The sequence below is a fragment of the Diceros bicornis genome, chromosome X (assembly GCF_020826845.1).
Source record: "Diceros bicornis minor isolate mBicDic1 chromosome X, mDicBic1.mat.cur, whole genome shotgun sequence".
Taxonomy (NCBI): domain Eukaryota; kingdom Metazoa; phylum Chordata; class Mammalia; order Perissodactyla; family Rhinocerotidae; genus Diceros; species Diceros bicornis.
In genome coordinates, this window is record NC_080781.1 from 20250410 (window position 1) to 20268073 (window position 17664).

General features: G+C 40.6%; 1 protein-coding gene across 2 annotated transcripts in view; it reads left to right on the plus strand.

Moving 5' to 3' along the window:
* The first annotated feature begins 2234 nt into the window (after positions 1-2234).
* The window catches only part of ZFX (zinc finger protein X-linked), a 49167-nt gene continuing 33737 nt past the window's right edge, over positions 2235-17664 (plus strand). The window contains exon 1 of one of the 2 annotated variants that reach the window (XM_058535585.1): positions 2235-2533. The gene's annotated coding sequence lies outside the window, so the exon portion shown is untranslated. Of the gene's footprint in view, positions 2534-10676; positions 10895-17664 lie in introns of those variants that run through there. The other variant, XM_058535586.1, reaches the window with a different exon arrangement.

Here is a 17664-nt window from a genome sequence, read left to right on the forward strand (position 1 = left end):
TTATCAGTTTTTTATGGCCTTCCATAAATGGATTTGAAGTACAACTTATTTTCCCTTTTTTGAAAACTCAAAAAAAGTATAGTTGACGTCATCTGTACAATCATCTATAGAATAATCTTTGTTGGACTTCAATAAAGGTTTATCTAAAATAATTAATAGAACTAGGTCATCCTTTCCTTGTTTCCCATCAAAGTTAACAGTTTCTTTATGTATGAAAAGTTATGGCAAAGGACTCTTTAAAAGTATCAATACCTAAACTACTTCTGGTCTTTTAAATTGAAGAAACATCTTTTTTGTTTATGCTTCTTGACATCTTTCCTTAAGTGCTTTATACTGGTAGACTTAGAAGTATTTGATGGCAATTACAGAACTAACAAGAATGCTGACATTAGGTTTTTGTGTTCATGCTGCTTACAGTTGCATGGATGATGAGACCCCATTCCTGACATACCATAGCATTAAACCGAGGCCCTTGGAAAGTACTTAAACGCTGGTTATCAATTTTTTAAAATTATATTAGTGCGGGTACATAAGCTATTTCTCTTTTACTTGAAAAAATATTAGTTTTCTTTACCTTTCTATGAATACAGCCTATATCACAGTCCAATGAAATTCTCTATAGACAAAGAAGACGTCATTTATTATTTTTTTTTCTTTTGTGAGGAAGATTAGCCCTGAGTTAATATCTTTTGCCAATCCTCCTCTTTTTGCTGAGGAAGATTGGCCCTGGGCTAACATCTGTGCCCATCTTCCTCTACTTTATATGGGACGCCACCACAGCATGGTTTGATAAGCGGTGCCTAGGTCCGTGCCCGGGATGCGAACCTGCAAACCCCAGGCTGCCAAAGCGGAGTCTGCAAACTTAACCGCTACACCACCAGCCCTTACCCCCATTTATCATTTTTGAAAGGAAATTTAATCGCTTGGAGAAAAAAAAAAAAGCTAAAGCCTTGAGAGAAAAATTACCATCCAGTACATTCTCAGAGATTTCTTCTTACTGTACCTTTGTTTTTCCTTTTTCAAAGCATTTTATAATTGTAAGATGTCTGAGGCAAAGGACAACTTGTATTCTGGGAGTTTTAAAAAAGTTATGACAGGAAACTAAAATACATGGCCTTTGTAGTTAAAGAAATTTCACACCAATATGCTATTTGCTTTATAACTTTTGTGTTCTTTACTGTTTAAAAACGTCTTTAACATTTAGTGAACTGAAGAAATGAAGCATGTCAGATTCCAGAGTAATGTAAAGACCACACTATTTAACGTTTAACTAGTAACTTTTAAACATAGTTTGGGTCCCAAGTTCAGTATGGAAAGAGCTTAAAAATTTAAACTAATTAAAACACAAAATACACATTTTTGGAGTTGACAAATGCTTTGTTTAATCAAATAGATATTTTTCCTTCTCTCCTAAGTCTTTTTAAACTTTAAAAGGATTGTTTAAGTAGTTTGTAAAAAAATCCATACCCCATTCTGCTACCTCTCCATATTTATTAAAGAATGTGAAAAAATCATTTATGAAACAATTACACAAGACTTACATTTCATAGGCTCCGAAACTCTGAAACACAGATATATAGAAAATATGCATTAAAAATACCTGTTTATTGCAATGTGCGAAACCAGTTTCAAAATGTAACCCTTTTCCTCATTTTTTTCCTTGCAACTAATAAAATCAGTTAGGTTCTCTGACTGGACGCTTATTTAAAAAATAAAATAAAATAAACTTTGGTAGTTGCTCTAGGATAATCCTTCTCTTGCCCATACACCCATTTAGACTGGCAAGCCTATTTTCATTTTATTTCAAAGATTTTTTTTTTTTTTTTTTAAAGCGAAGGCAGGGGACGGCGGGGGTTGCTAAATTTATCTTCTCCAGCCACGGGGATGAAGAAAACACATTTACTGCGGGCGGGGGTCTGAGGGCCTGCAAACAACTCGAGCAGGCGCCTCGGCCAGGACCGGCGCGGAGAGGCGGTAGGTCTCCGGGGAGGGCCCGGGGGGCGGCCGCGGCCCACGGGAGATGGTGGGGGGCGGCCGGGCCGGGTCTGGTAAGGGCCGCCTGCCTCTCCGCGGGGTCGCCGGACCGCGGCCCCGCGCGGGCTTTACGGCCGAGGCGGCGGCAGCGGCGCGTGTGTAGCGGCGGCGGCGGCGGGCGGGAGCGCGGAGGAGGTGGAAAGAAGGGGGGCGCTGTCACGGAGACTCCGGCCGCCGGAGACCCCGCCGCAGCGAGGCCACTGGGCTCCCCGGTCGCGGGGCGTGAGCGGCGCCGACCCGGGGCTCCAGGGGTACACACCGGGCGGAGGAGGGGGCCTGTCTACCCTTCCGCATTTTCCTGGGTCTCTCTCCCGGGCGGTGACGTGACGTGCTGACGGCGGGCCCGTGCCGGGGAGCTGGGCCGCTTTTTGTCAGCTCCGAGCTCGGCCCCTCCTCCCTCCCTCCTCCCGCCCCACCAGCCGGAGCCCGGCCCAGTGCTCCAGAGAAAGGCCGGCCTGCAGCACCCGCCACCGTCGCCGACCGCCCGCACGCCCGTCCGGTGAGTTCCGGGCGCCGCCGCGGCCGCGGGGCCTAGGGCGCGCGCAGCGGCCTGGTCCTGGCCTGGTCGGCGGCCCGCAAGGCGCCCTTCCGCGCTAGGCCGGGTGGTGTGGCGCGCGGCGCCGAGCAGGCCCCGAGGAGGCCGCAGTTAGGCCCGGGGAGGAGCCCGGCTGCCCCGAGCGGCGGCGGAGGCGCGCTCTGTAAACGGGCGGGGGTTGGGGGAGGGTCGCCCGGTGGCTTGGGAGGCGGCGGAGGGGCCCGGGGTGGGCGCCGCGGCCGGCCCGGGGCACCGCGCGGGGGCGAGGCCTGGCAAGGAGGCGAAGGCTGCAGGCGTGAGGTGAAGGCCGCAGGCCGGCCGGGCCGATTTTCGCTATGTAAATATCAGCGAGGGGGGGAGGGACGGGGGACAAGATGGCGGCGGCTCGGCGCCTGCTGCAGGGGACGATTGAGGGGGTTGCCGGGAGGGGGAGCCGCCATCTTGAAGGCGGCGTCTGAAGAGAAAATTCCGCTACAGCCCGTGAGGGGGGGTCGGAGAGCGGCGGCGGCGGCGGCTCCGGTGACGGGCCCCGGAGGCCCGGCGCGGCAGCGTGTGCGCGCGGAGGGGGCGTGCTCGCTCCCCACGGCGGCCATGGCTCTCGTCGCCATGATGGGCGCCAGGGCTCCAGGCGCTCGGCGGCAGCGCCACCTCCCTGCCCTCCCTCCCGCAGCCCCGTGACTGTCTGCCGCTTCCGCTGATTTTTAACTGAGCTGCCGCAGGTGGCCATTGCTGCCGGCCGGGCGCTGGGGCCGTCTCGTGCCTCAGCGTCCCTGGCCCCGCGCCTTTCCTCCGCGCTTGCAGCCCCCCGAGGGCTGGCGGGGCGGATGGCAGCCCAGGCTTCTGGGCTCATCCCGGCAAATGAGACCTTAAGCCATTTTATGTTTACTCAGGCCAAGTCATACGTGGCTATTAGAGTGCTTTCGATGCGGTTGTTTTCCAACAATCATTGCGTTCTCGAGTATCTGAATAAAGAAATAAAAATAAAATTTGATACGAAGGTTCTCACCACTATTTTATCCAACAGAGGAAAAAGTGCAAGTTGCACAGCACGAAAACGGAGGAATAAAATTTTGAAGAAGTCTTTGTACTCATTTATTTGGAAACACCTTTTTTGAAAAGCTGTTTTTCAGCTATTAGTGATCGGTTGGTAGTGTTTACTTTTTTCGAAGAGTAAGAAAAGGGCAGGAAGTTTTTAATTTTCTTACTGAAGGATAACATCGTATGATGCAGTATTTTTTGTTCATTTACTTACCATGGTTATTTAGAATTCTCGGTTTGATTTGAAAAATTCTAAGGTGGAATTCCATCCCTTAAGGTGGTTTTGATTGCATACTATACAACTCGCCTGTCAACTCGGAGCCCAGTGTTGGCGATGCACTAGGTGCTAAGCAAGATTAGAAAGGTTCTTGTAATGCAGACGGTGGCTGCGAGAAGTTGTTCAGAGGCAGATGAGACGAGGTGAAATGCACTTAAAGTGCTGCGGGAAAGGTAGAGCCAGTTGCTGGGGTTTCAGAGGGCGGCAAGGTTTCCATTTGGAGCGTCAGGAAAGGGTTCCTGTAATAGGTGACATTTTGAGAAGGTTACTGAAGGATGGGTAGGACTTTGTTAGGCAGAGGTGGGGATGGGGAAAGGGCATTTCAAGGGTGAAGCTTCTTCGGAAAACAGCAAGCATTTACACTTTGGTTGGAGAAGATGGTGCAGGTAGGGGAGGGAATTGTGGTTAGAAAAGGTAGATGGTGGAAGAGCTTGCTTGTCAGGTGGAGAGGCTGATGCTGGATGGGGGAGGCCAGGGAAGCCCTCAAGTAGCGGGGTGATGACACACCTGAGCCGGGCTTTATAGTCACTTAGCAGTTGCATTGGTTGAGAAATAATGAGAGTAGCAAGTTGATCGGTGTTTTCACTACCAGAATGATTATCAAGAATGTTCAGAAGTTAAGCCAATTTTGCGACTTTTTGAATGGTCTGTCTCTACTGGATAGCTGCTCCTTTTTTCTATCCTAACTTCTCTCTCCAAAACACCTTTTGTTCAGATGTAGTAAACAAATAGGGAGGGGTTTTTAACTTACCAGGGTTGAAAATTACAGGACTAGTGCTGTGGGTTTCTTTACGAAAATGAGGAATGAACCTGTAAGTATTCCCATGGTAATTTTTTTTTTTTTCTGAGGAAGATCAGCCCTGAGCTAACATCTGTTGCCAATCCTCCTCTTTTTTTGCTGAGGAAGACTGGCCCTGGGCTAACATCCGTGCCCATCTTTCTCCACTTTATATGGGACGCCGCCACAACATGGCTTGCCAAGCGGTGCGTTCGTGCCTGCCCAGGATCCGAACCGGCGAACCAGGGGCCCCTGCAGCGGAGCGCGCGCACTTAACTGCTTGCACCCTGGGCCGGCCCCCCATGGTAATTTTTTTTGGTGAGGAAGATCAGCCCTGAGCTAACATCTGTGCCAATCTTCCTCTTTTTGCTGAGGAAGACCTGCTCTGAGCTAACATCTATTGCCAATCCTCCTCCTTTTTTTTCCCCCCAAAGCCCCAGTAGATAGTTGTATGTCATAGCTGCACATCCTTCTAGTTGCTGTATGTGGGACGCGGCCTCAGCATGGCCGGAGAAGCCGTGCGTCTGTGCGCGCCCTGGATCCGAACCCGGGTCGCTAGCAGTGGAGTGCGCGCACTTAACCGCTAAGCCACCGGGGCCCCCCCCCACCATGGTAATTTTTTAAGAAGTCAGTTTTGAAAAGTAGTTTAGAAGAGCAATTACTAAAAAGGCAGTGGCCTTCAGATGGCTTTTTGCAATCCCTGTTCTTCTCCCCGGTGAGAGTAACCACCTTTTTGTTTGAGAAGGTAACTAAAGCTGGTTGCTAAGCCAAGCCTTCTCATGTTTTGATTAATATTTGACGATCCTAGATGCATGTGTGGGAAATGTGTTTCCTAGAATTTTGTGATATAAACCTATAGGTAGCATAAATATTCACAAGAAACTTCTTTCAGTTTTTCCATTTTCCTAGACTGCAACAGGTCAGAGCAGTGATGCTCCATGAGAGGATGGGAGGAAACTGGAGATTCTCATGTTTTCATAAAGGGCCATGGTTTAAAAAAGTTTGAGAAACAGTGCACTGTCGGAGGCCCAGGTTGCTAAGGTGGGCTGTGGTGGTTGAGGTGGTAAGGGTAAACATAAACTTAGAAGAACCAGTTGCTTTATATATCTTGATAGCTGGGAGAGACATAGAAGAGTTCAAAAAAAGAGAGAATTGTATGGCTGCACACACAGTACAGCAGCAGTAGATGTTCTAGAATGGCAAGAGTGGATGTTCAAGGCAAAGATTGTTAGACTCAAGTTGTACAATTAAGAAGAGAGATAAGTGTATAGTTTGGAAGGATTTCTATCTAAAACAGTTAAATATAAAATGCTTTTTGCCTGAAAGGGAAGACCTTGATGATCTGGAAAACTGACTGGTGGAACACCTTATTACCCAACCATCTTGGATTAATGAGGTGTTAGTTTTTAATTTATATGTATGTTGCAGATAGATGTAAGTTTTCTTTTTTAAAAACAAGCTCACAATGCATTAAAAAATTTTGTTTTCCACATTGTTTTTTGTAAATGCTTCCTCTCTAACCCCCTCTGGACTTGTATTGTCACTGATGACCTTGTTTGTATTATTTGTGTGTGTGCACACTGGTGATTCCCAACTTGGTTTTTCACTCTAAAACTCCTCAACCCATCCTTGAAACCCTTCAGCCTTAGCAGAGATGACCTAATCTTTTACTTAAGCCAGCAAGACGACTATCTGATCTAAGCAGTTGAGTTTCTTCCTTCCACTTCATGCCCTTCCTCTGTCTCTACCTAGGCTTTCTTCCTGTTCTTTCGCTGCAGGAGGAATTGGCCTCCTTCATGTGCAGCTGCTCTGCCTGTGCGCTTCGCCCGTCCTCTGGGAAAGAGCTCTGTCAGTGGTTCTGCTGCTTGCATCATTCCCTCTAACGCTGGTGTCTTTCCCTCTCCTTATAAACATTCCTATGTTTGCTCATCTTACAAAAACGTCACCTCTTTTCTTTCCTTTCACCAATACTTTTATTTCTTTTCATCCCACTTATTCCTAAATCCAGTATTTCCCAAATTGAGAAACTGTTCCACAGCATGTCAGCAGGTGTGGGTCATATAAAAGTGTTCTGTGTTTCAGAAACTATCTGTGCCTTCTCTGTCTTCTATCATGGGATTCCCCTCAAGGTCAATCCTCTGTCATTTTTTCTCGAATCTTCTCCTCTGGTGTGTTGGTGTCCTATACTCTACCCACCCTCTCTTCTAGTTTCTCATCCACCATTTCCAGTTGCCTACTGACCATCTCCACCCAGGTGTCCTACTGTCTCAACATGGGTGATACCAAATTTATCTGGCACACAGTAGATGCCTACTATATTTATTGAAAAAAATTTTTTTTTAAACCCAGAGCCTCTTAAACAACTCCTGCTTCTAGCTTTCTTTCTTTTAATAGCACCATCATTTTTCCAGGCTCATTCTTTCTTCTCTTTCTCATGTAGCAATGTGGACATCTTTAGTTTAGCATTTAACCTATTATATTTTAACTGTGTGTTTATATTTCTGTCATCTTTTCAAAACTCTGAATGTAGAGACAGGTTCTCATTTATTCTTATCCCTTAGCAGTACCTGGCACATGGTCATTATCTCTAAAAACAACTATCTCAATTATTCGGTGGAGAGAATTTTATGTAGTTAAATAGTTTTCAACTATTCAAGCTATCTAGTCAGTGTGTCCTTTGACCAAGGGATATACATATTAAGGCCCACCACGTGAGCTCAGTACCCCCACCCCACCCCCACTGCTTAACTGACTGGAGTTAATGTTGTCAGTCTATTGTTATTCCAGTCAAATTATTTTTCCAAACAACTTTTTATAAAATCCAGGTATCTTGTAACTATATTTTATTCAAAGGGAGGTACACTTTAAGGAAGCTGCGTGGCCTTGAAGTAGATAGCCATTAGGATTTAAAAATATATATATTTAAAGTTTTCAAATTATGGAATATTTCAGAATTACAGAAAAGCAAGTATTACCAAGATTTAACAGATCTTAATATTTTGTTACATATTTGTTTCATAACTTGTTTGTTTAAAGAAATAAAGCCTTGGGGCCGGCCCCGTGGCTTAGCGGTTGAGTGCCCGCGCTCTGCTACTGGTGGCCCGGGTTCAGATCCCGGGCGCGCACTGACGCACCGCTTCTCCGGCCACGCTGAGGCCGCGTCCCACATACAGCAACTAGAAGGATGTGCAGCTGTGACATACAACTATCTACTGGGGCTTTGGGGAGAAAAAGGGAAGAAAAGGAGGAGGATTGGCAATAGATATTAGCTCAGGGCCGGTCTTCCTTAGCAAAAAGAGGAGGATTGGCGTGGATGTTAGCTCAGGGCTGATCTTCCTCACAAAAAAAATAAAATAAAATAAAAAATAAAGAAAGAAAGCCTCACAGATCCAGTTAAAGAGTGCTCCCCCATTCCATTCCTGTCTTGTTTTTGCCGGAAGTAACCACTGTCCTAGTATGTATGTACCAAAAACAATATCAAGTGTTGCTCTGTGTGTTTTAACTTTACAGAAATGGTATCATACTGTGTGTCATTTTACATATATTTTTTCACTCAGCAGTGTGTTTTTGAGATTTATCCATGTTGTATGTGGATCTAGTTCAGTGGTTTTTCAAAGTGTGCTCCAGGAATTCCTAGGGATCCCAAAGATTCTTCTGGCTGCGTGCTTCTGTACACTGCACAAGTGCTGTACAGAGGCTGCATGACACGTGATGTCATAATAGATTGAAGCAGTTAAGAGAATCCAGCTGTCCTTTATTAAGCCTGTCTTTAAAGAGATTTGCAAAAATGTAAAACAATGCTACCCTTTTCACTAGTGTTTTTTGTTTTGAAAAATAGTTATTTTAAAATAAATGTTACTGGGGCCGGCCCCGTGGCTTAGTGGTTAAGTGCACGCGCTCCTTTACTGGCGGCCCGGGTTCGGATCCCAGGCGCGCACCGAAGCACCGCTTCTCCGGCCACGCTGAGGCCACGTCCCACATACAGCAACTAGAAGGATGTGCAGCTGTGACATACAACTATCTACTGGGGCTTTGGGGAGAAAAAGGGAAAAAAAGGAGGAGGATTGGCAATAGATGTTAGCTCAGAGCCGGTCTTCCTCGGCCTAAAGAGGAGGATTAGCATGGATGTTAGCTCAGGGCTGATCTTCCTCACACAAAAAAACAAACAAAAAAACCCCCAAAAATAAAATAAATGTTATTCGTGTTTATATATGGTGGGTTTATAATTTTTTATAAATTACTATTTTTTAAATGTTTCAGATTTAATTTGTAATATAGATAGAACCCACATAAATAAAAACTCTTTGGGATCCTTGATTTTTAAGAATGTAAAGGGGATCCTGAGACCATGAAGTTTGAAAACTATTGATGGAGTTCATTCATTTTACTTGTATTTTAAAGTATAAGTATACTATGGTTTATTTATCTATTCTTATGGAGGGGCCGTTGGGTTGTTTGCAGTTTTCTGCAATTTCAAACAATGCTGCTGTGAACATCCTTATACAGGGTTCTTCTCTCTTGGGATTATAGAAATAGAATTGCTACATTCAAGAGTCTGTGCATTTGTCAGCTTTACTGGGAATTGCCAGATTGTCAAATTGTATTCCATTTGACACTCCCACCAGCTGTGTATGAGCCTCTGTTTCTCCAGACCACTGCCAAAAGGTTAGACTTTGCAATTTTTTCGGTTCTGTTGGATATAAATGGTATCTCATTGCTGTTTTCATTTTGCATTTCTTAGATTACTGGTGAGGTTGAGCTTTTTTTCCCACATATTTGTTGGCCATTTGAGTTTTCCATAGAAAGCTTGTGCCTATCCTTGGTCCATTTTTCTGTTGGATTGTTGCGGTTTTCTCATTGGCTTATGGATATTCTTTTTATATTCTGAACACTAATGATTTGTAGTTATACACACTGAAAATACCGTTTCCTTGTCTGTGGCTTGTCTTTTAGCTTTGTTTATGGAATATTTTTTGTGTAGAACTTCTTAATGTGAAGGGAGTCAGTTTTCTCAGTTTTTTTCCACTTACAGCTTATGTTTTCTTCTGTCTGTAAGAAATTCTTCCCTTACCCCAAGATCATAATGATACTGTGCTTTTTCATATTTAGGTCATGAATTCATCTGGAATTTTTTTTCTCTATTGTGTGATGTAGGGATCTAATTTTATCTTTTTAATATGGATTTGCCAAGTAGTTCAGCCTTTCTCCCCACTGATTTATAATGCAACTCTTGAGGTTTATAATTTTCTCATATACACACATCTGTTTCTAGTTTCTCGCTTCTGGTTTCATTGGTCTGTTTGACTATCTCTATACCTATCCCACTCTGACTTAATAATGATACCTTTATAATTCAGTCTTTTTTTTTTTTTTTTTTTTTTTTTTGGTGAGGGAGATCAGCCCTGAGCTAACATCCACGCTAATCCTCCTCTTTTTGCTGAGGAAGACCGGCTCTGAGCTAACATCTATTGCCAGTCCTCCTCTTTTTTCTCCCCAAAGCCCCAGTAGATAGTTGCATGTCACAGCTGCACATCCTTCTAGTTGCTGTGTGTGGGACGCGGCCTCAGCATGGCCGGAGAAGCGGTGCATCGGTGCGCGCCCGGGATCCAAACACAGGCCGCCAGTAGCAGAGAGCACGCACTTAACCGCTAAGCCATGGGGCCGGCCCTATAATTCAGTCTTAACATATGTTCTTGTTCTTCAGGATTTTTAAAGCTATTTTCCTCCCTTTATTTTTGGGTCAGTTTGTCAATTTCTGTGAAAAATTGTTGGATTTTTTATTGTATTTGCATCAAATTTATACAATAAATATGTAGATACATATCATATAGATATATGCTAAGTAGTGGAGCTGGGAGTTGAATTTGAGCATGCTCTATTGTTTTCATAAAACTCTTGCACAACTTTTGTTAGATTTTTTGTTAGACGTGTAATTTTTGTTGTGAATAGGATTTTCTTTTAGTAGTTATTTCTATTTAGTTATTGCTGATGTATAGGGAGCACTGTGGACTTACATGTATTGATCATGTAACCTCACTGAACTCTCATATTACCATATTTCATAGATTCTGAGATGCATTTTCACCCCTACGTTTTAACATCTCTGAAATCAAAATAGATCTTCAATTGATGGTGTCCTATAATCACTGTTGTCCAGGCAGCAGTCATGATGTCATTGCCTACACAGGCACAAACTTGATCAAGACTCTTCATTTTGTCATCACTTAAATGAGTATGTGCATTGCTATGTTGTTATTTCATGCCAAATAATACAACTGAAGGCAGAAGAAATTGTGAAGTGTGTGTCTGACTGGAAAGCAAATCCCATAGATAATAATGGAGCATTTTAAGAAATGCTGCATCACCAACACTCTTGTTGGCAGAGGACAGTATTGTTAGGAAAAGATTGAATAGCTTTGAGTAGAAAAGCAAGTAGGACCCTGAATGTCAAGTTTTAGAAATACCCTACCGATTTCTTGAGCTTCTATTTTTCTTTCTATATAGCACAAGATATGATAAAAATATGTCTAAATAAGTTTAAAAGAATTCTCTCTCTCTAAGTCTAAAATGAAAATTCTAGATAATAAAGTATGGCGTCAGTTTATTTTCTTTTATTTTTTGGTGAGGAAGATCAGCCCTGAGCTAACATCTGATGCCAATCCTCCTCCTCTTTGCTGAGGAAGATTGGCCCTGAGCTAACATCCAATGCCAATCCTCCTCTTTTTGCTGAGGAAGACTGGCCCTGAGCTAACATCCGTGCCCATCTTCCTCCACTTTATATGGGACGCCACCACAGCGTGGCTTGACAAGTGGTGCGTTGGTGCGCGCCCGGGATCCGAACCTGTGAACCCCGGGCCGCCACTGCAGTGGAGCGCACATTTAACCGCTGCACCCCTGGGCTGGCCCGTGGCGTCAGTTTAATTGGCAATGTTTTTTTTCTTAGTTGTATGTAACATAAGGATGCATCTTAATTGGTGGTATCTTTAGATTCAGTGAAATGTGGGAGTAGTAACGGTTTATAATCTTTTTGTATTTCCTAAGTAGTTATGTGTGAATAATGCTTCTTTTCTATTCCTTTTGCCTCCGGTTTCTTTGTCCCCCCTCCCCCCCCAATGCCTCTAGCACAGTGTTGAATAGAAGCATTGATAATGGGTATCCTTGTCTAGGTACTTTAGTGGAGTGCTTCTAATATTTTATCATTAAGTATGATATTGTAATGGGTTTTTTTAGAGGGGGTAGGTATTATTTATTAATTTATGTTCTCTTCTTATCATTTTAGAGTTTTCATCATGAACAGAAGTTGGTTTTTCTAATGCTTTTGCTGTATCTGTTGGTGTCATGAATTGCATTAATAGATTTTCTATTTTAAATTGTCTTTGGATTCCCTGGATATTTGCATCCTTTTGTTATTGCCATATACTTTCCCTTTCTCGTGTAGTCTTTGTCTTGTTTTGGTGATAAGGTTATGCTGACTTCATAAGATGAGTTAGAGAGTATTTCTTTTTTTAAACAAGTTGTATTTAATAGAGATAATCTGTTTCTTGAAAGTTAGATAGAATTCATCTGTGAAACTGTTCCTGGTGTCTTTTTTGTGAGTTGGCTTTTGATTTATTAATAGTTTCTTTCATGGTGATACGTCTTTTTGGCTTTTCTTGAGGTTTTTTTTTTTGTTATTTATACAAAATGAACAATATTCTAGAAAAATATAAATTTTCAAACATATTGGTATAATATATAGGTTTTTCTAGTGACTTTAAAATATCTAATTTCATTGATTTGTTCCTTTTTTTTCTGATGAGTACTGCCAGTAACTTGTTTGTATTATTAAGACTTTTCAAATAGTTCTTTTTATTGACCCTTTCTGTTTCTGCTCATATGGTTATTATTTCTTTCCTTCTACTTTATTTGCATTTATTCTGACATTTAAAAAATTTAAGTTGAAGGTTTAGCTCATTCGTATTTAATCTGTATTCTTAAAAAATATGCCTTTAAAACTATAAATTTTCCTCAGAGCTGTAACTAGATGCTGTGATTTTGACATGAATTGATTTTTATTATTTAGTCCTAAATATGTTGTGATTTTCATAGTTTTTCTATTGCCCGTTAAATTATTTAGAACTTTGTTCTCACATTTATGGTATATACATATATATTTTTTTGCTGTTACTATCTGTGTGACATTTATTTCTAATTTTATTGCATTATAGTTGGGGAACATTGATTGATATGTAAAAATCAGTCGTATTTCTCTACATGCACAACAAACAATATGAAAGTCAAATTTAAAAGCCAGTACAATTTATAAGGTCAGAGAACATCTAATACCTTGAAATAAATTCAACAAAGCATTCTAAGACCTTTAGTAAAAGCATTACTAAGAGAACTGAAAAAACTAAATTAATGGGGAGAGATACAATGTTCATGGATTGAAAGTGTGAATATTATAAAGATGTCAGTTCTGATATATAGAGATTCAATGCAATTTCAATCAAAACCCCTACAGAACTTTTTTTTTTGATAGACCTGTTCTCAAATTTATATGGAAATGCAAAGGGTCAAGAATAGCAAAGGCAATCTTGAAAAAGAATGGGAAGACTTACACTACCATCTATCAAAGCTTATTATAAAGTTATAGTGATTAAAACAGTGGGCACAAAGCCAGATTAATCAGTGGAACAGAATAGAGTCCAAAAAGCAGACCTGCATATATAAGGTCAATGATTTATAACAATTTATTGGGATTTTGGTTGCATGTAGAGGTTAATTAAGGGAGAGTTGATGCTACTGATCTAACATATTCAAGAGCAAGACTGATTTCTCTATATATTTGTCTTTTTTTAAAATTCCACTTAGTAGAGTTTTCAATTATTCTTATCAATGGGATTTTCCATTCTTAAGTGTTATATAAGAAAGCTTTTGTGTTCAAGTATATTAATTTTATACCAGCACACCTTATGAATTCATACTGATATTAATTTTTTAGTTGATTCTCTTGGATTTCCTAAATAAATCGTATATAAATAAGTATAATTTCTTTCAAATAATAATTATATCTTGCATTTCATTATCTTACCTAATTGCGTTCGCTGTCAGTTCCCATACAATCTTAAATAATAATAGTGTTAGTGGGCATCTTTGGCTTAATTTTAACTTTAGAAGGAATACTTTGAGTGTTGTTACTTAATTTTAATACATGTCTTTTTGTTATAAAGTGGTACTGACATCATTCTCCTATCCAAAAACACATGTTGTAACATGAACTAGTTTAAGATTTGCATGTGCTTTTGTATTTTATAACAGCTTTATTCAGATAAAGCTGTTAGAAAATTTACCCTTTAAAATGTACAATTCAGCGGTTTTTAGTAGATTCAGAGTTGTGCAACCATCACCACTAATATTAGAACATTTTATCACTCCCAAAAGAAACCCTGTGTCCATTAGCAATCACAGCCCCCCCCCCCCCCGCACCCCCCCTGCCCCTGGCAACCACTAATCTACTTTCTTTCTGTATGGATTTGCCTATTCTTGACATTTCATATAAATGGAATCCTATAATATATGGTCTTTTGGGTCTGGCTTCTTTCACTTAGCATAATGTTTTCAAGGGTCATCTGTGTTGTAGCATGTATTAGTATTTCATTCCTATTTATTGTATTTTTTTAACAGTTGAGGAAATATCTTTCTATTCCAATTTGACTGAGTAGTTTGTTTTAAATAAAAAATAGGTGTTGAATTTCAACTTTTCAACATCTATTGAGAAAATCAAGATTTTCCTGTTTTGACCAATTAATTTGGGCTGTTGTTTGGCTCCATCCTTGAATTCTAGAATAATCATCCTTTGTCAAGGTCTGTGTATGTACGTGTGTATATATTTTTTTACGTGATGGATCACATTTGCGAATACTTGACTTGGGATTCATAATTAACCAAGTTTGTAGTTTGGTTCCATTATTTTTGTTAGGTTTTTAAAAAATGGTAAATTAGTTTTATAAAAGGAATTGAGAAAGCTTTCCTCCTCTATGCTCTGGCATGGTTTGGATTGGAAATATACCAGGATATAATACTGGATATATACCAGGATATAATACTGGTAACTTACATTTCTCCTCAATATGCTAGCATAGAATTATAGACTATTTTCTTACAAGTTTTTTCTTTTTTTCTGTATGTGTTTTTTTTCTTTCTCATTTCAAATTATGTATGTTTGTGCTTTTCCCCAGTTTTCCTCCTCCTTCTAGATTATTGTCTAGTAGTGTTACTATCTTTCCAAACCCCTGAAAAAAGCCAGGTTTGGATTTTTTGGGGAGCCGGGGAGGGAGCATGAATTGGCTTGCTCCCTAGCTATATTCCAGGGAATGATCATGGAATTAATGCTGCTGATACTCAACTTGGAGCTCATATTCAATGGAGCATGCCCTTTGTTGGTCATGTTAGAAGCAGGTATATTGCATACCAGCCCCTGCATTGTCCAGCTTGTTCTTTTTTTGTGTGTCTGATTAAAGGATTTATCAAGTTATAGGTACAAAACATATGGCTAATTGCATTAGCAAAAGATCAATGTGAAAACACTCCATAGTTCTGCAACTGTCAATTTAAAAAATTTGTTATAGTTGTTGAAAAGCCCGATATTATATTCTTGCTGGTGTTTAAGATGTACAGAGAACATTGTTGTTTTCAGCACTGAGTTTACAGAACCTCACAGACCCAGTGTAATGTATTTAGGAAAAACAATAACAGGAAGCATGTGTTCTTGTAGGTGAGGGAAAGAGTAGGGTCAGTATTAGTCATGTTGGTGATCTGGCAAGACAGTAGTTTTAAGAAGTTTCATAGTTTAAGAATATTTAAAATAGTTTAAAAATTGTAAAGCTGCAACACATGATTTTTACAATTAGTTATTAGAAAACTAAGGAAAGCGCTTATTAGCTTGAATAAAGTAACATGAAAGCAAGAATGCTTTAATCTAAAAAAAAAAAACCCAAATTCTAATGCATTATCAGAAAGATTTTCTAATACAAGGAGACATATTGCTCATTAAGAAGGAGTTCGATAAGAAAAGCACTTACTAAATTAACAACTATGGGATGACCAGTCCAGGGATGAAGTAAATGCCCAATTTTGGGAAAGACGGCAGGTGCAAGAAAAAGGAAAAGGGTAAGAAAACAGTTTCGGATAATACCGACCTTTCTTCATCATGTACTACATTTGACAGAAATTAACCTTTTAAAAAGTTTTCCCCCGACAGTTTTTAGTTTAACTTGTTCATGTACAATGTAGTTTAAATTAATCACCACTTCATATTATGTCACAACACTGTCTTCATCCTTTGATCATATCAAGTGTTTCACACACTCCACTCCAGTACACCTGCAACTAAAGGCAGAACACTTCATTAGAGGAGACATGTGAAGAGAATTTCTGTTCAAAATCTCAGCAAAAGCTAATAAACTATTTTTTTAAAAATTTCACTACAAAATCAAAAAGAATGATCCAAAGAGATGAGTTGTTGTAGATTATGATATACAGTAGAGTGTTACGAACATGGATTGATAAATGATTGAGTCCATTAAAGAGCAGTATTTCATTAAGGAGGCTGTACTGCTTTACATATTGAAAACTAGTTAGAAAGTGTATGCATTTCCTAACATTAAGCTACAGTCTTAAAGACAAAGGCATTTAAAAAGTGTAGTGCTGAGTGTTCGTAGCACATCAGTGCAGCTAAATTCCGAGGTATTTTGGCAACTCTTAATCTGAGCTTCAATAGAGGGTTTGAAAAAGTAAGTCTTTAAGGCCTGTCATTTTAGGACCAAATTTTAATAGATTTTGAAAGTTTGAACTCTTAGACTTTAAACAAAACCTTGAAATTATTGATTGGCTAAAATTGGTTTTATGGAAAAAACTAATCTGTAAGAAAAACTTGGCGTTGAATTTTTGAGCAAAGTGTACACAAGTTCCAAGTAGGACAGGGCAAAGAGGGACAGGGCTCTGACATTTACAACAGCAAACATTTTCTCTTCCTCTTCTTTTTTTTTTGTGAGGGGATCAGCCCTGTGCTAACATCTGCCAATCCTCCTCTTTTTTTTTTTTTCTTTTTCTCCTGAGGAAGACTGGCCCTGGGCTAACATCTGTGCCCATCTTCCTCCACTTTATATGGGACGCCGCCACAGCATGGCTTGCCAAGCAGTGTGTCGGTGCACGCCTGGGATCCGAACCAGCGAACCCCGGGCCGCAGCGGAGTGTGTGCACTTAACCGCTTGCGCCACCGGGCCAGCCCCCCTCTCTTCCTCTTCTTGACACAAAGGGTGGGCAAGGTTGTTTGAAAATAAAATATTTTCTTAGGGAATGGAATTTGAATTAAAGCTACTAGATTAATATTAATTATATATATCTATTTGATCTGTCAAGTGTTGATAAGAATTGTAACCTTTCACTACTATTGATTTTTTTTGATTTCTGTCTCATAGTTTTTTTGTTTTTACATATTTCCGTGCTGTTTTATTTGACACATACAAAATCATGACTTCAAATTCACGATAGACTAGAGAATACACACATTTACTTTTCCTTCCTTTTGAAATCACACTGAGGAAGAAATATAAAAACGATAAAAGTAAATCCAGAGAAATAAGAAAACCTGAGAGGTATGCCACTTGCAGACCAGAATATGATGAATTTCTGGTTGAATAAAGCAATTGGGAATCAATTAATGGCAAAACTCTGGAGAGCTTAGTGAACCTGTGGCCCTATTCAGCAAGTTGGAAGGACCGTCCAAAAATTGTCATTCTGCATCATCCCCAATGTCAAAAGTAGGGAAGTTCTAGGAGAACATCCTAGAGGTAGCCATGGGCACAGCCAGATTATTAAAGTCATGGAAAGCTAAGTCACTTACCTATCAGTATAGATGTCTGTAGTGGTTTTTCTCCCAAGGTAATGCCAGAATTCAGCTCTCTGAATTGCAAATTTCGTCCGTAGGAAATTCCAAAGTGGGGTAGTGGGGGGAGAAAG